The sequence below is a fragment of the Manis pentadactyla genome, chromosome 2 (assembly GCF_030020395.1).
Source record: "Manis pentadactyla isolate mManPen7 chromosome 2, mManPen7.hap1, whole genome shotgun sequence".
NCBI lineage: Eukaryota > Metazoa > Chordata > Mammalia > Pholidota > Manidae > Manis > Manis pentadactyla.
The window spans coordinates 205,465,688-205,488,053 of record NC_080020.1 but is presented as its reverse complement, the minus strand read 5'-3'; the positions used below and the strand labels follow the sequence as shown (position 1 = coordinate 205,488,053).

The 22,366-nt window shown below is 40.8% G+C and overlaps 1 long non-coding RNA gene across 1 annotated transcript in view; it reads right to left on the bottom strand.

Annotated features, from left to right (window-relative positions):
- LOC118935387 (uncharacterized) overlaps positions 1-22,366 on the bottom strand; it is a 153,021-nt gene that overhangs the window by 117,968 nt on the left and 12,687 nt on the right. Inside the window, exon 5 of the long non-coding RNA XR_008995876.1 lies at positions 451-590. This is a non-coding gene — a long non-coding RNA (uncharacterized LOC118935387). The remainder of the gene's footprint in view (positions 1-450; positions 591-22,366) is intronic.

The following is a 22,366-nucleotide window of genomic DNA, read 5'->3' as shown; positions in this document are numbered from 1 at the left end:
ACATTTCTACAATACTCTCTGAAAAACAGATGAGCTCCCAAACCCACCCAATAACTCACTTTCTCAGTAAATCTTAACATACCAGGCCATCTGAATTTCACAAGGCTGCTTCGCTGCAGAGCTCTGGAAGGTGCCATCCACATGGCCATCTGTGTGCCTGGAGCTCCCTGGAGCTGCACGGTGCTCACCCTGGGAGGCAGCCTCCCACCTCTCTCCCACCAACAGGCCTTTAATGGGGAGCATCCTTGAGAACTGCTGTGTGGTCCATCATGGGGGTGATTTGCACTGACCTAAGGGGCACCTGCAAGTTGGCCAAGTTGGGCGATGGGCAGAGTGAGAGTAGCTACGAAAATCTGTTCTGTTCATCTAAATGTTAATGGGCTTATCAGGAGTAAGCCTCCCCACGGCCCAGCACCTACAGAAAGCTCTTCCTCAGTCACAGCCACTTACTGAAGGCAGCTCTGTACAGTGGTTAGGAACAAAAGCCGGCTCTGGTCCCCAGTGAGTCTGAATCAAAGCATCTCCCACCAACAAGCAGCTGTGTGATCTTACCAAGATACCTTCATCACTCTGAGTCTCAGTTTCCTCATCTGCAAAATGAAGAATACATTGTTCAAAGAGCTGTGAGCATTGATAAAACAATGTATGTACAGCATTTTTCAGAGTGCTTAGAACAAAGAAGGTCCACATCCAAAGCTGCTATTATTATTTTTATTACCAGCAGGGTTTATGAGGGTAATGTGTGAGGGCTTCTCCCTTCCAGGCCTTCACATTCATTGTTTCCTCTGCCCAGAATACTGTCCTACCTACTTAGCCCAGATAATTCCTGGACTCATTTTTCTGTCAAAATGAAGGACCCAAGAACCTGCATGTGCATCAGGAGCACTTCTGCCATGACCCAGCATCCACTTCATGCAACGTGACTGTTAATGGCTGAAAAGGCTGCTGCTGCTCTTACTTAGAGGACACACGAAGCAAAGTGAGGAATTTATTTGCCCCTTAGTTTATTTATTCAACAAATCTGTATTAAGCACCTCCTCTGTGCAAAGTAGAAAAGGAAATGGGAGTTAAGTTATGATCTGTGTTCTCTAGACAATGTTGGGGCAAAGACCACAAGGTTGAGGAACAATCGTGTTGAGCATAGCTGTGTTCCAACAAAAAGTGTTTTACAAATAAACAGGAGGTGAGCCCATTTGCTAACACCTGTTCTAGAATATCCTTAAATTATCCTAAGTCTTTATCATTAAAATGCAAGCATAAAATTATCTTAGCGAACAGCTGAACTCTTGAGAATGTGGATCTATGGACTCATTTGAGGAAAGCTTCTGCCTAAAGAAGCCAGAATACAAACACACATACCATGAGTGGGGAGCTGAGCCCAGTTGGAGAGACAAAGTATATACCAAGAAAATGACCCCAGATGGTCCCTGAGGATAGAAGCTTGGAGTGTCCTCTATTAGGTCTTGTAAAAAGCCTCAGCACACCATCCAAAAGACAAACAACAAATGTTGGCGAGGTTGTGGAGAAAGGGAAACCCTCCTACACTGCTGGTGGAAATGTAAATTAGTTCAGTTCAATCATTGTGGAAAGCAGTATGGAGTTTCCTCAAAAAGCTCAGAATAGAAATACCATTTGACCCAGGAATTCCACTCCTAGGAATTTACCCTAAGAATGCAGGAGCCCAGTTTGAAAAAGACATATGCACCCCTATGTTTATCGCAGCACTATTTACAATAGCCAAGAAACGGAAGCAACCTAAGTGTCCATCAGTAGATGAATGGATAAAGAAGATGTGGTACATATACACAATGGAATATTATTCAGCCATAAGAAGAAAACAAGTCCTACCATTTGCAACAACATGGATGGAGCTAGAGGGTATTATGCTCAGTGAAATAAGCCAGGCAGAGAAAGACAAGTATCAAATGATTTCACTCATCTGTGGAGTATAAGAACCAAGAAAAACTGAAGGAACAAAACAGCAGCAGAATCACAGAACCCAAGAAGGGACTAACAGTTACCAAAGGGAAAGGGACTGGGGAGGATGGGTGGGAAGGGAGGGATAATGGAGGGGGAAAAAGAAAGGGAGCATTACAATTAGCATGTATAATGTGGGGGAGGGAGCACGGGGAGGGCTGTGCAACACAGAGAAGACAAGTAGTGGATTCTACAGCATCTTACTACGCAGATGGACAGTGACTGTAATGGGTATGTGGAGGGGACTTGGTGATGGGGGGAGTCTAGTAAACAGAATGTTCCTCATGTAATTGTAGATTAATGATACCAAAATAAAAATAAATAAAAAACTTTAAAAAAGCCTCAGCAACAGATGGTGCTCAATAAATGACCGCTAAATGAATCAAGTCAAAATTAATAGATGACTTTTGACATTAAAAGAGTTTGGAAGGACTCCTGCCTTCAAAACAAGAAGAAACATCTGAACAAGTTGAAAACCAACAACTTTTCTTGGAAACATCAGGGAGTTGACATTGCAGGGTGAACCACCACCCTGAGATCTGAGGGGACCAGGGAACATGGTGAAGCAAAGCTGAGAACAGCTTACCTGAGGCAGAAGCCCCTGGAACCAGTAACTTAGATGGTAATTTTTAAGAATCAGTGGATGTTAAGTGTGGACTACTTGAAACTAAAAAGAACCCCAGGGGCCCCATTTTCTTTTCTGGGAAGGAGTGTCTGTACTTTAAGGATCCCTACCATGTTCTCACAGTGAAGACTGGAGTAAACCCCTCCTGTTTCCAGCAGAGGGAGGGAGAAAGGTCATCATTTTGAAATATTCTCAGCATTCTCCATAACAAAGGCCAAAAAGGTTTTTGTGTTAGCATTTTTTTTGTTCTTGAAGGAAAACCACCTTACCAGAACATTATCTGATCAGTGGAAGGGAAATTAAGTCCCTGTGGCCTTCTTGCCTTACATAAGGAGATATAAGAGGCTAAGGAATGCTTCTGAAGGTCATAGCCCAGGGACTCAGGCCACTACAAATGTGAGATTTGATCATAAGATTATAGAAACTTCATCTCCCCCATGCCTAACTTACCACATCAACAGGCTCTAGTACAGTAACAGTGGCAACTAATGGCGAGCAGGGAGACATAGATTCTATTGAAGAAAGAGTCCTTAGGGAAACATAAAGATAACAAGAACAGATGGGTAATGTAAGCAGAGAGATGGGGACTCAGAAAACTCAGTGAGCTTGAGATTTCAACAAAAACCTCCCAAATAGAAATGCAAACACAAAGAATTACTTTTTAAAAATGTGACAGAATACCAAAGAACTGTGGAACAATTACATAAGGTAGAATATATGTGAAATGGAAATACTAGAATGAAAAGAAAGACAGAAACGAACAGAGGATATATCTGAAGTAATAATGGTTGAGAAATTCTCCAAATTAATGACAGATACCAAAGTACAGATCCAGAAAGCTCAGAGAACAGTTTATGCCTAGATATATTAAATTACAGAAAATTGAAAGACCAAGAGAAAATTTTGAAAGAAGAAATAAAAAGCACCTAACCCCTAAAGGAGCAAACATAAAAATTACTTTGGCCCTCTCTTCAGACACCATGCAAGCAAGAGAGTAGAGTGAAATATTTAAAGTGTTGAAGGAAAATGATCAATCTAGAATTCTGTGTCCAAAAAACTCATAAAACTGAACAACTAAGAAATGAACAACCCAATTAAAAAATAGGCAAAAAACCTGAAAAGACACCTCACTAAAAAATATATACAAACTTTGAATAAGCAAAAGAAAAGATGATATCAGATGTCATTAGGGAATTGCAAATTAAAACAGTGAGGCACTACTACACACCTATTGGGATGGTTAAAATACAGGGAAACAGTGTCTGACAGACCCAGATGTTCAACACTGATGCCAGATGTTAATAATAGGGAAACTGTGTTGGTGGCAAAGGATTCTATTTGGGAACACTATACCACCTGCTCAATTTTACTGTAAATCTATAACTGTTCTAGAAAATAAGGCCTATTGACTTTTTTAAAAAACAAATCAGGGTAAATTGTGGCCACATAGAAGATTCACAGAGTAAAAGAATAAAAAGATCAAATAGACTTAGAGCCAGAAGAGGCCTTAGAATTAGTAATTTTTCATCTCTTATTGAGTACCTACAGAGTGTCACTGTCTGCGTGAGGCACTACAAGTAATGAAAACATGACAGGCCAGCCCTGTCACAGTACTAAGTAAAAAAGGTCATCCCAATTTTTAATAAGTAGGTGTGTAGTTGGGGGGGTGCACATGGAGAACTCAGAGGGTGGTCACTAAGATAAGCAGTAGTTATTTCTGGATGGGCTTTTATTTCCTTTTACTGGTTCATATCATTTTATGGTGTTTCATGAAAAGCAAGCTTTGCTGTTGTAATAAGAAAATGAAAGAAATAAAAGTAATTTTTATTTTATTCTAAAGATGCCATTTCAGAGAATGCTCCTATGTGACAGTGCATCTGAAGCCAGGACTGTGAAAGCATATGAATTGGAGCAGGACGGCTGGGACAAGGCCATTTCTCACAGGGAAAATGCAGAAAGAGTCCCCCGTGTCCTGCGCAGAAGTACCTTTGGTGGCCCCAAAGGACAAGCCCAGTGGCTTCCATGGTGGATTTGACTCAGTGGAAGTAACACTTGGCCACCACTAACCACCACCAGCTTCATGATCCTGTGAGATTTGACATGTGTTAATTTCCATTGAGTTGCCTCCAACATAGTGTTTCACAGAAAACTAGTTCCAAGATATTAGTAGGTGGGTTTCCATGGTTAAATGCTTTGATAAATGCCAGACTGACCAAAGAATGGCACAATTATTTGTAGTAGAATATATCAAAGCCTTTATTATTCTATGGCACAATGTGTGTCTCCAAAAACAAAGTGTTTCCCAAATTTGTTCCAGAACCGCTGCTTTACTTGTTTTGGTGGGGATAAGAGAATCTTATGACATTGGTATCACTGTTTGGTACCCACTTTGAGAACTGTCACTCTCCCATATGTCACATCAGTGGTTCATGGGCCATAATTTATCATGTCAATATCCCTTCATATCTACAGCACCAAGCATAGCAACTAGCAAATAGAAGGTTCTCAATAAATATTTGTTAAATGAATGAATCAATGCATTTCATTAAGAAAAATTGACTTAGAACAAAACTCTATACTTTCTGTATCTCTCCTAGGTTTTACATTCACTTTGCTACAAAGAAATCACGCAGGGTCACACTCAACAACCCAATGTGGACAGTCCATGTAGGCATGGAAGAATTCAAACTCTAGAAGTTCTCACCAGGACTCTCTCTCCCCCAAGGGTTCTGCCACTTACAAATAAAGTTCTCTTCCCAGCTGAGAGTCACCAAAGATGGGTGAAGGATTCATCTTACCACTCTTCCAAAAAATTCACCTTGCTTCACAAGAGGTCTGGGAAAGGCCTCCAAAGAAAACAGCCACTTGGGTTATATGAAGTGAAGTTGTGACTAGTAAAACAATAAAGCCTTGCCCTTTCCCCCTTCTCCATCACAGCCTAACAACAACTGTGCCAAAGGGTGGATTGCATGTGGATCAGACCTAACTGTGGTCAGGAAGAGAGAGCCTATAGTCTTGTAAAAGAGGAATGCATCTTAGGCTGAGAAAGTGCAGGTTCCTACAAATATTTTCCTGCCCCCAAATGCTTAGCCCCTGCACTCCTTGTGTTCCTACCTTCTGTAGGCTCCTGTCATTGAACAAGAAAGGAGCCAGGACCTTCATTTCTTCTAGGGACTGAAGGAGCTAGCCCCTCAAATTGCAACAAAGGAAAAATCAGTTCAGCCAAATTTAAAGCCTAAATTTGAAATCTAAGTATTTTAACTGATCAGGATGGCCATGTATCATTGCTACAAAGTTACAATTTTCTTTAAAAAAATTTTAAACTTGCTGGTGGTACTGTATTTTATACAGAATGCTTTTTAAGTCTGGAACCATTTTAAACTCAAAACTTTATACATGCAAGAAAAGCAAACTGAAAGTAAAAGTCACTGAGTTTATTCTTATTTCTAAGACTAATCAGAACCTCCTGGGTTTTCAACACTCATGTCATTGTCCAGACTACTACATGCAGCTTCATCGAGGGATTGCCTAAGCCTCTAGGGAACCTGGGCTAAATCACTCCAGAGGGATATGTGCCATTTCTAAGTTTGTGGTTTACTTCACTGTGTTTAAAGCAAAGGTTATTAGACGCTAATGCTGCCCAGATTTTCTAAAGATTCTGTATTACCAGTGGCCAAGCCTGATGTGAAGCACATCAGGAGAGACATGTGTGACAGCCTTTTCCTAAATGCCCGTGATGAATTCCAATTTGCAAAGGGGAAAATTGCAGTTGTGTGGTGCCAGGATAATTTCCTCCAAATGCCACTCTCATCAGGTCATTTTCTCCTCAAGGAGAGTCAGGGCTCCTTTCTGTGTGAAATCTGAAGACTGTTATTAAAGACCTCTGTCTTCTGCCTGCCCTACCTGGAGACTAACCAAAAGGGTTCCTACTCTCCAGGACAACTTCTTCATTGTCCTCCTATATATTTGTTTCACTTGTGGCTCCCTCTGTCTGGAGTACATAGCACTAACATCCTTCAAGCCCTGGCTCAAACCTCACCATGTCCAAGGGGACTCCCCTATCCAGCCCATCTCCATACTCATCATTTTCCTGTATTTGGCATTGCCCAAAGTTATCTATAGTTATCATTGTGACTGACTACTGGTCATGGCCCCTGGAAAGCTTAGCATCAAATTTGTGGCCCCCTTCAAGCCAGAGTGTGGAACTGACTCTCTGGTGTGTGTTTTCTGTAATTCCTCCCCATCTTCACTATACAACCCCACCCTTGATTTAGCTTTCCCTTTTCATCACTTCTAATTTGCTACCCTGATCAGACTTATCTATTTTTACATGATACCTTAAATCCTTTCTGGATCAAAGCGGAGTGTCAATTCTTTGGGCTATGTTAGCGTCTGCTTTTCTCTGAACACATGTCTTCTGTGACTGTCTTAGCTCCACTACTTCATATGCTCTGCCAAGGAAAATATTATCTCAAAAGCAAGTAATCTTCTTCTTCTAGTTATCACCTATATTCCAGTTTTTAAAACTAGTATTTTTGTTCCTCCTTTGATTAAAAGACTACATATGCAAAACCCTTTATGTATGTTACCCTGGTTTGTCATCCCTTTTTATATATGAAGAATCATGTAATCAGAGAGATTATATGGGTGGTCCAATGTCACCCAACTGATAAGGTACTGTCAAGATCTGAATCCAGGTCTACCTGACTCCAAATTCCTTGACTCTGTATCCCCTAAAAGTGTGCAGCTCTGTAGCAGGCACGTGGTGGTCTGTACTAACTGACTGTTGGAGTATGACCAGGGAAACTTGTTCTAGAATTGAATAAAACCCTGGAGGCAAAGCTATCAAAAGTTGAACTTATAAAACTGGTACAAATTAGCTTCTTAAAAAGACTGTGAAGAGATCCTAAGTAGGGCTAGCTGGGAAACACAAGCCAGACCTGCTAAAGTTACCAAAACATTTAGGGCATGGGGTGAATGTAACAGAAAAAGATATACCATGTGCGAGATCCACATTAGGATACAGAGAAAAGGTGGATGGGGCACACTGGTTTGAATTTGGGTCCAGGGAAAACTGATCCAGCTGTACAAGCATCAGCAATTCTAGCCCAACCCCTTGCATTTTGATAGGAACAGCTTTCACAGTTATCTCCTGAGGGGGTCTGACAAAATTGGGCAGACAAACTTTTGACATCTGAAGCCATAATACAGAATCCTTGTTCACTGAGCATCTTCATGCATGTAACCTTCTTTGTAACTCTTCCTCTAAGTCGTCCCTGATATTTCATATTTATGTAGTATTTACCACATGGTACTATAATGATGTATCTATGTCTGTCTTCCCCACTAGGCCATCAGCTACTCAAGGACCGTAATATAATCTTATAGAAAAATCACACATATGTCACTTCTCCCCAGACTGATTTAAAGATAAAATGCAATTCCAATTAAAAGGTAGATTTTTCTTTCCAAATAGAATTGTTGAAGAATTTGAACAATAATTCTCAGATTGATATGGAGGAGCAAAGACCTAAGAATAAACAAGGCACTCCTGAAGAAATATCAAGACTTATTACAAAGCAATGAAGACAGTGTCATATGGGCACAGATACAGACAAATTGCCCAAGGGAATCAGTTAAAGAACCCAGAATCAGAAACACAGACAGAAGGACAGGAGGGTGTGTCCTTGAGATGTGACAGAAGGCACTGCAGATTGCTAAGGGCACAAGAACTTGTTTCTCCAATAAATGGTGTAGAGTTAATTGTTATCTACATGGGAAAAAACAAACAACCATAATTAGATCCTTCTTTGCATCAGAGAGAAAAATCAAATCCTAGTGGTTTTAAGAATTAGATTAAAAAGCAAAACTTTAATACATTTCAAAACCATACAGAAGACTGACTATCTTTGGGACTTCCAGGTGGTGAAGGTTTCCTTAAAAAGTACAAACTATGAAAGACCAAAATAACAAATTTGGCAGCTTTCCATTTATTTATTTATTTTTATTATTATTATTATTATGGTATCATTAATATACAATCACATGAGCAACATTGTGGTTACTAGATTCCTCCCATTATCAAGTCACCACCACACACCCCATTACATTCATGTCCATCAGCGTAGTAAGATGCTATAGAATCACTACTTGTCTTCACTGTGCTATAATGCTTTCCCTGTGCCCCTCCACATTATGTGTGCTAGTTGTATTTCCCCTTTATCCCCTTATCCCTTCCTTCCCCACCACCCTCCCCTGTCCCTTTCCCTTTGGTAACTGTTAGTCCATTCTTGGGTTCTGTGAGTCTGCTGCTGTTTTGTTCCTTCAGTTTTTTCTTTGCTCTTATACTCCACAGATGAGTGAAATCATTTGGTACTTGTCTTTCTCCACCTGGCTTATTTCACTGAGCATAATACCCTCTAGCTCCATCCATGTTGTTGCAAATGGTAGGATTTCTTTTCTTCTTATGGCTGAATAGTATTCCATTGTGTATATGTACCACATCTTCTTTCTCCATTCATCTACTGATGGACACTTAGGTTGCTTCCATTTCTTGGCTATTGTAAATAGTGCTGCAATAAACATAGGGGTGCATCTCTCTTTTTCAAACTGGGCTCCTGCATTCTTAAGGTAAATTCCTGGGTCAAATGGTATTTCTATTTTTAGTTTTTTGAGGAAACTCCATGCTGCTTTCCACAATGGTTGAACTAATTTACATTTCCACCAGCAGTGTAACAGGGTTTCCCTGTCTCCACATTCTCACCAGCATTTGTTGTTGTTTGTCTTTTGGATATTGGCCATCCTAACTGATGTGAGGTGATATGCCATTGTGGTTTTAATTTGCATTTCTCTCATGATTAGTGATGTGGAGCATCTTTTCACGTGCCTGTTGGTCATCTCAAATTCTTCTTTGAAGAAGTATCTGTTCAGATCATCTGCCCATTTTTTAATCGGATTATTTGCTTTTTGTTTGCTGGTTCTAGGGGTATACACTTCTAGGGGTATGCAGGGCATTGTATAAGAGCCCAACAGAGGAGAGGCTTAAAGATGGCAGCATGAGAAGTAAGACAGAAAGTTCCTCCAAAAACCACATATAATACAAAAATACAATAAATACAACTAATCCTGAAAGAGTGACTGGAAAGAAGACTGTGACAGACTGCCTACTTCTGGGGAAAAGAGAAGACAACATGGAAAATGGTAAATTAGCAAAGCTATGATCCAGCAGGACCCAAGATGTATTCCCACCCCAGCTCACCAGTGGGAAGAAGAGAAATGGAGCAGGAAGGGAGTAGAAGCCTAGGACTGCTGAACACCCAGCCCTGGAGATCTGCTCTGGGAGCACGAATGCACATTACATGGTGCTCTGGACATTAGTGGGGTTGGAAAGCAAGGACAGGCAGAATACTCAGAGAGACTGAGATTCCAGCCACTTGTAGAAAACAGGTACACACAACTGGCCGCTCCAGGATAAAAGAATGGTGGGCACCTTGAAAGACCTCCCAAAAGTGAGAGAGTTGCTACAGGGGCAAGGATTACACAGAGCTTGCTGCTCAAGAGAAAGGACAGGTTGCCAAAATCAGCCCAGCACAATCAGCCCAGCAGTTTGGGAACTTTCAGGAGCTTCAGGTAATCCAACCTGCAGGCTGGAGACATTCACCGAGTTACCCTACTGCGATACGCAGCCTGCCATTCCTTCCTCCCAAATGGCATGGGTTCACAAACCTGCTGCACTGCCATTGTGCCAGGACAGCCAGAGGGAGGCCCCACCTATGGCAGCCACAGGGTCATAATGCAGAGGCTCGTCCCTATGTGCTCAGCCCACTGGCCCTGGCAGTGGAAACAGATACTGCAGTCAGGAAGCAGGGAAGAGCTCTTTCCTCCTGGCAGGCACTGGGGTGCTGCTTGTCTGCAACCCCAGTCCCCCCACACCACATCACTCCAGGGCCTGCACAGCTCCAGAGAGTAGAGCTTCTGGGCACTAGAGGGCACCACCTTCACAAAGTTATTATTCCATAGTAATTATTACAAATATGAAACAGCAAAAGAACCTGCTGCAAACTAACACCAGAAAGAGGGCTAAGTGAAACTGAAATCACCAATCTCCCATTAAAGATTTCAAAATAAAAATCATAAACATGCACAAGGAGCTACAGAAAAATATTCAAGACCTCAGGGAAGACATCAAGAAAGAGACAGAAACTTTGAAAAATACAGTGTCTGAAATGAAACATAAAATGGAGGAATTTAAAAGCATATTAGATGAGGTAGAGAAGGAGACAGTAAATGAAAGGGAAATTAGAAAACAGAAAAACAAAGAAGCTGAGGCACAAAGAGAAGAATCTCTAGGAACAAAAGAATATTAAGAGAACTGCCTGACCAATCCAAACATAACAATATTTGCATTATAGGGGTACCAGAATAAGAGACAGAAAAAGGGGTAAAAAAGTCTCTTTGAGGAAATAATTGCTGAAAATTTCCCAAAATGGGGAAGGAAATAGTCTGTCAGGCCATGGAAGTGTACAGACCTCCCAAAACAAGGAACCCAAGGAGGACAACACCAAGACATATAATAATTAAAATGTCAAAGATTAAGGACAAGAAGAGAGTATTAAAAGCAGCCAAAGAGAGAAAAAAGATCACCTACATAGGAAAACCCATCAGGCTATCATCAGACTTCTTAGCAGAAACTTTACAGGCCAGAAGGGAGTAGCATGATGTATTTAATGCAATGAAACAGAGGGCCGTGAACCAAAAATACTATATGTGGCAAGTTTACCATTTAAATTTCAGGCAGGGATTAAACAATTTCCAGATAAGCAAAATTTGAGGGAGTTTACTTCCCTAAAACCATCTCTACAATGCATTTTGGAGGGACTGATATACATGGAAGTGTTCCTAATGCTAAATGGCTATCGACAGAGAAAATAAAACCACAGTAAAGGAAGTAGACCTATTACTACGCAAATGCAAAATTAAATCGACTGCCCCCAAAGTCAGTCAAGGGATACAAAAAGAGTACAGAAAATGAAACGTAACATATAAAGAGTGGAGTAGGAAGAAAAAAAAAGGGCAAAAAAAATTACCTTTAGATTGTGTTTGAAATAGCATACTAAGTGAGTTAAGTTGGACTGTTAGTAAAGAAGCTACCCTTGAACCTTTGGTAAACACAAAACTAAAGACTACAAAGGCAAAAGGTACATATCTATTGATAATCACCCTAAATGTAAATGGACTGAATGCACCAATCAAAAAACACAGAGTTACCGAATGGATATAAAAACAAGACCCATCTATATGCAGCCTACAAGAGATTCACTTCAAATTCAAAGACAGACACAGAGTAAAAGTGAAGGGATGGAAAAAAATAATAGGGAGAAAAAAGCAGGAATTGCAGTACTTGTATCAGACAAAGTAGACTTCAAAACAAAGAAAGTAACAAGAGACAAAGAAGGACATTACATAATGATAAAGGGATTAGTCCAACAAGAGGATATAACCATTATAAATATCTATGCACCCAACATACAAGCACCTAAATATGTGAAACAAGCACTAACAGAATTAAAGGAGGAAATAGAATGCAATGTATTCATTTTAGGAGACTTCAACACACCTCTCACTCCAAAGGACAGATCAACCAGAGAGAAAATAAGTAAGGAGACAGAGGCACTGAACAACACATTAGAACAGATGGACCTAACAGACATCTACAGAACACTCAACCCAAAAGCAGCAGGATACACATTCTTCTCGAGTGCACATGAAACATTTTCAAGAATAGACCATATACTAAGCCAAAGAAAGAGCATTAGTATATTCAGAAGGATTGAAATTGTATCAACCAGCTTCTCAGACCACAAAGGTATGAAAACTAGAAATAATCTATGCAAAGAATACAAAAAAAAGCCCACAAACAATGGAGGCTTAACAACATGCTACTAAATAATCAATGGGTCAATGACCAAATAAAAACAGAGATCAAGCAATACATGGAGGCAAATGAAAACAACAGTGCAATGCCCCAACTTCTGTGGGACACAGCGAAGGCAGTTCTAAGAGGGAAGTATATTGCAATACAGGCTTACCTCAAGAAAGAAGAACAATTCCAAATGAACAGTATAAACTCACACTTACTGAAACTAGAAAAAGAAGAACAAATGAGTCCCAAAGTCAGTGGAAGGAGGGACATAATAAAAGATAAGGGCATAAATAAATAAAATTGAGAAGAATAAAATAATAGAAAGAATCAATGAAACCAGGAGCTGATTCTTCAAGAAAATAAACAAAATAGATAAACCCCTAGCCAGACATATCAAGAAAAAAAGAAAGTCTACACACATAAACAGACTCAGAAATGAGAAAGGAAAAATCACTATGGACACCACAGAAATACAAACAATTATTAGAGAATACTGTGAAAAATTATATGCTAACAAACTGGATAACCTAGAAGAAACTTTCTAGAAAAATACAACCTTCCAAGACTGACCCAAGAAAAAACAGAAAATCTGAACAATTACCAGCCATGAAATTGAATTGGTAATCAAAAAACAACCTAAAAACAAAACCCCTAGACCAGATGGCCTCATTGTTAATTTTATCAAACATTTAGTGAAGACCTAATACCCATCCTCCTTAAAGTTTCCAAAAAGTAGAAGAGGTGGGACTACTTCCAAACTTATACTCTGAGGCCAGCATCACTCTAATACTAAAACCAGGCAAAGAAACTACCAAAAAAGAAAATTACAGACCAATACCCCTGATGAACATAGATGTAAAAATACTCAACAAAATATTAGCAAAACTAATTCAAAAATACATCAAAAAGATCATCCATTATGATCAAGCAGGATGTATTTTCCAGGACTGTAAAGACGGTACAATATTCGAAAATCCATCAACATCATCCACCACATCAACAAAAAGGACAAAAAATCACATTATCATCTCCATAGATGCTGAAAAAGCACTCAACAAAACTCAACATCCATTCATGATAAAAACTCTCAACAAAATGGGTATAGAGGGCAAGTATCTCAACATAATAAAGGCCCTATATGACAGACCCACAGCCAACATCATACTTAACAAGGAAAAGCTGAAAGCTTTTCCTCTAAGACTGGGAACAGGACAAGGATGCCCACTGTCTCCACTTTTATTCAACATAGTACTGGAGGTCCTAACCATGGCAATCAGACAAAACAAAGAAATAAAAGGCATCCAGATTGGTAAGGAAGAAGTCAAACTGTCATTGTTTGCAGATGACATGATATTGTACATAAAAAAACCCTAAAGAATCCACTCCAAAACTACTAGATCTAATATCTGAATTCAGCAAGGTTGCAGGATACAAAATTAATACACAGAAACCCATTGCATTCCTATACACTAATGATTAACTAGCAGATAGAGACATCAGGAAAACATCTCCATTCAGAACTGCATCAAAAAGAAAAAAATAACTAGGAATAAATCTAACCAAGGAAGTGAAAGACCTATACTCTGTAAACTACAAGATGCTTTTGAGATAAATCAAAGGGTACACTAATAAATGGAAATTCATCCCATGCTCTTGGGTAGGAAGAATTAATATTGTCAAAATGGCCATCCTGCCTAAAGCAATCTACAGATTCAATGCAATCCCTATCAAAATACCAACAACATTCTTCAATAAACTAGAGCAAATAGTTCTAAAATTCATATGGAACCACAAAAGACTCCGAATAGCCAAAGCAATCCTGAGAAGAAAGAACAAAGCAGGGGGGATTATGCTCCCCAACTTCAAGCTCTACTACAAAGCCACAATAACCAAGACAATTTGGTACTGGCACAAGAACAGACTCACAGATCAATGGAACAGAATAGAGAGCCCAGATATAAACCCAAGCATATATTGTCAATTAATATGTGATAAAGGAACCATGGATATACAGTGGGTAAATGACTGCCTCTTTGACATCTGGTGTTGGCAAAAATGGATAGCTACATGTAAGAAAATGAAACTGGATTATTGTCTAACTCCATACACACAAAATAAACTCTAAGTGGATCAAATACCTTAATGTAAGTCATGCAACCATAAAACTCTTAGAAGAAAATATAGGCAAAAATCTCTTGAAATCATACATGAGCAACTTTTTTCTGAACACATCCCCTCGGGGAGGGGAGGGGAGGGGAAGGGAGGGGAGAGAAGAGAAGGGAGGAAGGAAGGAGGGAAGGAGCCCAGCAGCTGAAACAATGGTCTTGGTCATCTTTCCTAGAAGTAAGGCTCCCAGGCCATCTTTCCTAGAAGTAAGGCTCCTCCTGTTACTATGTGCATCACTAACCCATGTAATATTCACCTTCTTAGGCATATATTAATTATTCCCAATAAAAATACAAGGAAAAGTCAGGTGGCTGGGCTTTTCTGAGAAGACTGAAATGAGGTTCTTCTGGTTACTCATGCTTCTCCCTGGGCTCACAGACTCACCAACATCCCCTGTAAGAGGCAGATGGGGCAGTCAGGTCACCAAGGCCCATGGCTCATTTTACAGATGGGGAAACTGAGGCTCAGAGAAGAGAGGCAACTGTTCTGTGGTCACCTGGCTGAGCCAGGGGCCAAACCCAGGTCTTCTGACACTTCTTGCTTTGGACCAAGTCCCAGTCTCCAAATTGTGCCTTCTGCCTGCTGCATAATAAAAAGAAAAGAAAATTCCAATCTTTATCTTTGCCTCTCCAAGACCTGGCACAAGGCCTGACAATTTGTTGGCCCTCAAAATGTTTGTTAATTGTATGTTATGGAATTCTTGATGGATTGTCCACAAGGTGTCTCCAAAGTGGTAAAAAGAACTTCTCTCTCCTGGTTCAATGGCTTCAAACCAAAAACTGATTCCTGGAAGAAAACAGAAGACTCTGCCATGTCATTAATGCGCATTCCCAGAACTCATAACTGAGGAGACAGCTCGGGAAGGGCAGACAATCTCTGCAGTAGCCAAGGATGTGTGCTCCCCCTGGTCCCAGCAGGCCAGCCTCAAGTGCCTGACTTCTTTAGCTTCAGGTGTAGAATTCTGGAGAAAGGATCCAAGCCCTGTGAATGCACCTTTGTTGCCTCCGAGGCAGGGAGTCGCCAGGACCTGTGGTTTGGCTGTGCAATGAGCAACGGAAGCACTTTCTCTTCCATTTTATCCGCGTAACACGCTGACTGATCATGTCCTGTCAGTGAGTTCCTGGCAAGGCACGTGCTTTCCATCTCACTTCACTGACAACCACCCTGGACTCAGGTTTCCCAAGTCCCTAATTCTGTATGGTCAAAGTCCCTTCAGGCATGATTATTTTTCCTCCCTTGGTGTTTCTAGACCTTCCTGATCACGAGGAATCTGAGACGACGCTTTCATTTGTGGGGAAATTGCAGCCTGCCTCCATCCCCAGCTTCTGTCTGGAAGAATGCTCAGCAAAGGCTCTTAAAGCAGTTCCATTCTGTGGAACTGGCTTCCCCGAGTGATACTAAGGCTCACAGTGTCTCAGTGAGCTGGGGGTTTTCTGGCTTCATTGAACAGTAGCCAAGATCTCTGATTTCACCCCAATGCTTTCTGGAGTGTCTTGTCGACTGACCCAGAATTCTGAGGCTTCCATACAGAAACATAATACCTCTCCCCCTTTAGTCAAATCTATTATACCCCTCAATAAAGCATCCTATTCTCTTCACCAAACCCTATATATTTTTCAAAAACTATACTTATATTCCTAGGTATGTTCTATCTTGGGAGACTTGGGCCAACAATCTAATAAGGCAAGGTGATGGGCAGCTTCTGCATTGAGACACCTGTTGGCTTCTGGCAGTTCTAATGATGACATCAGCCAGGATGGCCACCTTCTGTTTACAGAAAAAAAAAACAAAAAAACACCACTTCTCTCCCATGAAGAAGCACCATGTTTCTGCAGGTGTGTTAACACTAGGTGCTCACTTGTAATCTCTGGTTGGTACAGGTCTGCCCCAAGGGTCCGCAGAGAGGGCACTGCTCACTTAGCGGAAGCCTGCGTATGGTCCCTCACTCTACAGGGACGCCAAGCACAGGCATGGCCACCGCAGCTGGTCACCACCCTTGGCCTAGGCTGCCTTACTTGCTCTGCATAGAAGCAGCTGTGTGCAGATGACAGGAAATGTTTCATTCTCAGCTGAGCTCACTGGGCACTGCTCTGAGGAGCAATGGCTTTGGCTGCAGTTCCTGGTGTGGCTAAGGCCCCCTCTCTGCAAACCAGCATGCCCTCCTAATTTACAGTTCTTCTGCTGAGCCTCCAGGATGCATGGGCTCTCTGGCTTTGGGTACATATGGCCTGATTTATAGATTATGAATATGTTTGTGCTTTTTGTTAAATTGAGTTTTTACTTTCCAGCATATTTGGGATTAAACTTCTGGTTTTTCATATGATGGATCCCAAAGACCCCCCTTAAGACCTGATGTCACAGGAAATACCATCCAAACATTTGCACAACACCTATTACGTGCAAGAGGAAGTTGCCTTTTGGTAGACCTAGCAGCGCGAGTGGCCGCAGGAAGAGGCAGGTTTCTAAGGCCAGGGAGACTCACTACAAAGTTCTTGCTGAAAAGCTGTCCATGGCCTTGTCTCACTCCCATCCATGCGTGGCTTTTTTGTCTTTTGAAGAATACAAAACAGCAAACTTGTCCTAAACTGCTTAAATCTGTTTCATTCCTAATGCTGAAGAAAATTTCCCTTACAAACACAAAAGTAACTTAGCCTTTGCAGTATTTCATTTTTTGAAAGTACCAGACATCAGGGCGGAAAGTGAAAAGAGCATTGGACATGCGCTCCAAAGTCAGACCTTACCGAGACCACCTACACCACCTGGAGCAAGTCACCTGACCTCCCTACACTTCACCCCAGCTGAAAATGGGGACAGTAATACCTGCCCCATAAGACTGTGGTGTGGCACAAATGACTTTGCCATGAGCTGTTAGGTATTATAATTTCACCTTAAGACTAATAATAAATGTACAGTAAATATCTTACTTCAAGACAGTTATTTATTTAGTGCTTACCTGAAGACAGAATGTGAAATTCTAACAACACTAAAAAATGACAGCAACAAAAACAATAATAAGACTAGTTCATATTTATCAACACATACTGCATGCCAGGCACTATGCTAAAGTGTTCACATGTAGTATCTCATCTAATCTTCAGGTAACCAATATTATTCACATCCTTTTTTCCTAAAGATAAAAACTACATTTAGCAAGCTTTGGTAACTGTGCAAAGGTCACATAGCTTCTAAGTAGCAGAGCTGGGATCCAAAACAAAATAGCAAACGTCTTGAGTCTTGTTCCAAGAAGCTTCCAAACTGTCATGAAAAACAAAGTATATTCACAAATAGAACATAATCACAGGGGAAAAAAGAATCAAATTCACAAATTTACAAATAAACAGCAATAGAACCATGGATACCTTTGGTTTCCCCAATGTGTGCTGCTTCCTGACTCTGGGTCTTTGTGTTCACACCTCCCTTTGTCTGGGACACATTTTTGCTCCTCCACTTGTCGAAATACTCATCCTTCGAGGCGCAGGTAACATGCCACTTTCTCCATGCAGTCCTCCCAAATTCTCAGTCCTCCCTCTCTCTCTCTGGTTCTTTGTTTCTAAGTAGAGGAGGAAAAGTTGCCCTAGACAAAGGGATATATGGGAACAGAGTCCCAGAACCATGAAACAAAGCATATATTTGGGTAGTACAGTTTGTGTAGCTGCAATGTAGGAAAAGTAATGGGAGCCATAGGCTCCAAGTATCTGCCCCTACTATCCATATGGCCCTCTTTTAGTAAGAAGACCCCAGTTTTATCTGGCACATGGCTACCCAGGGAGAGACCGCAATTGCCAGTCTGTCTTGAGGCTAGTTGTGGCCACGGGCTAGGTCTGAGCTGCTAGCGCATGAGCTGAAGTGATGTGCTACTAAAGCACAGTCCTAAAGCCCCCTAGTGGGGACTTTGCTATTCCCCTTTCTCCTGGATGGAAATGGTGATGGCTAGAGCAGCTGCCTTGGACCCAAATATGGAATCTAGAAGTGGAGGATGGCAGAGCTGCCCACCACACCTGGACACTCACCACTTGACAAATGAAAAAGAAACAGACTTTTATCTTATTTAAGTCATGGGTTGGGTACTTCTGCAAACTCCAGAACCACAAACTGTTGCTGTCTACACCCTAATTAATAAAGGACCAACCCTTATAGGGTCTTGATTCTGTGGTAAATATTTGGGAAATAGTTCACAGGCAATAAGGAGCCCCCCCCCTTTTTTTGGAGACATTTGTATCCACACAGTGCCCTACTGGCATGGTTTATTTTTCTTAAAGAGTATTAATGTATTAATTGTGAGCCTTTGTATCAGCTGCATTTCAGATTATGTTAGCTAGAGTTTGAGGTTAGGAAAACATGTTTGCGTGGTTCTTGTAACAGAGGACTGTATTGTCTTTATTGAGAGAGCATTGCTTTCCAGACTATAGAAAGGGAAAAAGAAATATATGGAGGTGAGGGGCGTGTATGCGTGAGACAGTTCCACCAAGAAACAATTTGCCCTTAGGCTTCAGTACAGGGCTATCCCCAGTTATCCTGGAATAGAGGTAATCTAAGGAGGACAAAGTCCAAAGTGATAGTACCCAACATCCACCATCTTACTTCTTCCATGTCAGAATACAATAAGCAACTAGATTGACACCTAGAGCCAGATCTCATCTATGCGTTTTTTTAAAGAAATGGGCGTTTCAGATTAATAAATTTTTCTGATACCTGAAGCTTAAGTTCTCTTCTGTTATTTTACCATTGACCAACAACAATTAAGTTAGTGCTATGGTTTCCAAAATGATTATAAACAAAACTGCAAACAAGGCACAAAATGGGCAGCAGTACTCATCAGAAGGTGGTCATCTGGGTAATCCAGAGCAAGCGTGCTTGATTATTTTCTTTCAGATCGTAACACAAATGCAAAATTTAAGCATTTTCTAGAGAACCTGGGATCCATCTGTAGCTCTTCTTGTTTGAGAAATTCAGGTATAAACAGCCAACATTTTGAGGCATGTAGTCTATTAACTGATCATTGGCCTTTCATAAACCTTGCCTTTAAACGTATGCACAAGATACTGTTCAATGTGTGTTGTGTATTAAATATTTCTACTACACAGACTTATTCCTCATGGATCTATGCTGAGGGAGGAAAACTGAGTGAAAAGCAAAAATTTGTAATTCTCAGATTTGACTTAAGTCACATAAGCGGAAAGTCAGGATACTATTACTTGAAGATAAAACAGTCCATTGATTTGCAAGGTACTTGTATTCCTGGAAAACTCAGTGCATTATATCACCATGTAAAAAATTATTTGTATTTCTATGTAAAATGAGTTCACATCTAATTCAAGCAATTACAAATTGTAGGGATTTTTGCCTACATGAAAGTGCAGTGGGACATTAGAAAGTTGGGTGGGAGGTAGAATAGCATTTCTGATGTGCAGCAAGGTGCTCTGCGTGGCAGGGTGGCCAGCATCCCTGATGCCCCCCACTAAATGCCAGTAACATTCGCAATCATTGTGAGTCAAAATACTCCTAAAATTCTCAAAATGCTCCCCTAGGGGGCACTAGCGCTCCCATTGGTAACCACGCGTGGTCACAGTGCCCCACGCCGGGCTTTCTTGCTTCTCCTCCGAGGGCACGTCCCACTGCGCCTGCAGGGCCGCGGCGTAGCCACGGGCATTTGAAGCCCGGCACAGGGGATGTGTTTAGGCAAATTGTTAGGCTTGCTGCTGACTTTAAATAAGACAAGGTACTGGGCCCAAGGTCCTACCCTCCTAAGGAAAGGATGCTTTGCATCACTGAAGTGACACAGGGAAAGGGGCTGGACGGCGCAGCGTTCTCACCTTCAGGCGTCCTTCGTAAACCTCACCCGCACAGAGCCAGTCCCACGGCACTGGGTGAAGGAAGCCAACTACCAAGTGGATTTTAGCAGCACTGATAATGAGCATAGCTAACAACACAAGCCCCCGCCCCCAAAAGCCCTTTTTTCATAGCCAAAGGGAGAGAGAGCTGGGTGTGCAATAGGGAATGGTGGAGGAGGGAGGCCTGGGAAAGTGAGAGCTTGAATTCTGATCAGAGAGGAGAGGTCAGGGGCAGACAGACAGTGTGGACCAGAGTTGCTGAGTCAGGGAGAGCTCAACGAGTGTCCTTTAGGGTGAGGGCATGGGCTGTTTGCTCTGCCTTCCTGCTTTAGGGACCTTAGGGACACACATGGGTGGCCTCGATAAAGGAAGTCAAGGGAAAGCAGAAGAATCCTCACAAAGAATGATCCCTGCAGTTAACTGGGAATTCTAGCCTCATTTAACTGAAACCATATCTTCTCAAAGATTCAAATGAGTCTTCTAAGCTAAACATACATGTGTCCACATCCTCAGGAAGGAGAGGGTATAGGCCTGGGCTTGAACAGTGGACTGGGCTCCCCAGCCAGGCTCTGCCCTCTACTGCCGCCCACAGCCTGGCGTGTGCTCTGCTCCCACTCCAGCCAGTACCATCCGCCCACTTTGTCCCCCTGGCTCAGCGCTAATAGCTCCCTCGGTGCCATCTTATGCTCTGAGTCAGACAAGGCATTACTCCGTGCCTCAATTAGTGCCTGGAAGTATAACCCCCAAAAAGGAAACTCACCATGTTTTAAAAATAACGGAACAACCCTGAGTAGACAGTGACTTGTCAAAAGGAATATACCATTAATTTGTTTAGTTTCCAAACTTTCTGTAAATGTCAGCTGTAACCTTTCAAAAGAAGACTTTACACTGCAATTTTTTTAAAAGCAACTCATTTTTTAGAAGAACTATATGTAATAGTATGAAAATACCCTAAGCATATTAAGTGAACAAAGCTGAATGTAGAATATTTTTACTATGATTTCATTATATATATATATCATTTAGATCAACCACATTAATTAGGTTTTTTAAATCTTCCATATCCTTACTTATTCTTGTCCACTTGACTTCCATAGATTTACATATAGAAATTAAAATATCCGATTAATAATATGCTTTTTCTTATTTCCCCTTACATGTCCCATATTTTTTGTCTGAAAATGTTGATGCCATGCTATCTGCTGCCTAGAATATTCAGAATTTATATACATACATATGTGTGTGTGTGTGTGTGTGTGTGTGTATTTGATATTATAAAGAATTCCTCTTTATCTCATTTAATGCTTTTTGGCCTGAATTCAGCTTTGTCTGGAATTAATAATCATTACCTCTGATTTCTTTTTGTTTAACATCTTTTTCCCTCTTTTACTGAACAATGTCAATAAATTTATGTTCTGTCCCAGATCTCCTTTCCCCACCTTCCTGTCTTCATTATTCTCTCAACATTTTATTTATTTTTTATCAAATCTAAAAAAAATATTTTTACTTTAAAATTTTATTTTAAAAATTACTTTTATTTTTATTTTAAAATAATTTGTTTTTATTTGTTAAAAGTTTGACCTTTTTCAAATAAGCATGCCTTTACTTTATGTACTTTATATGCTGGAGATAATACTATGAATAACAAGACTACTTTTAAGATCCATACATCAAATTCATAGAAGGACAAAACTCATTTTATGGAAGGTAAAAGGAAGAGCCTGTCCCACGTTACACAGACTGGTAGTGCCTCTTAACTTTCATACCCTTTATTTCCTTTTCATTTTGCTCTGATTTTTTGCTTCTATCCTCTGCTCTATATTCAGCAGAGTCTGCTTTCCTCCG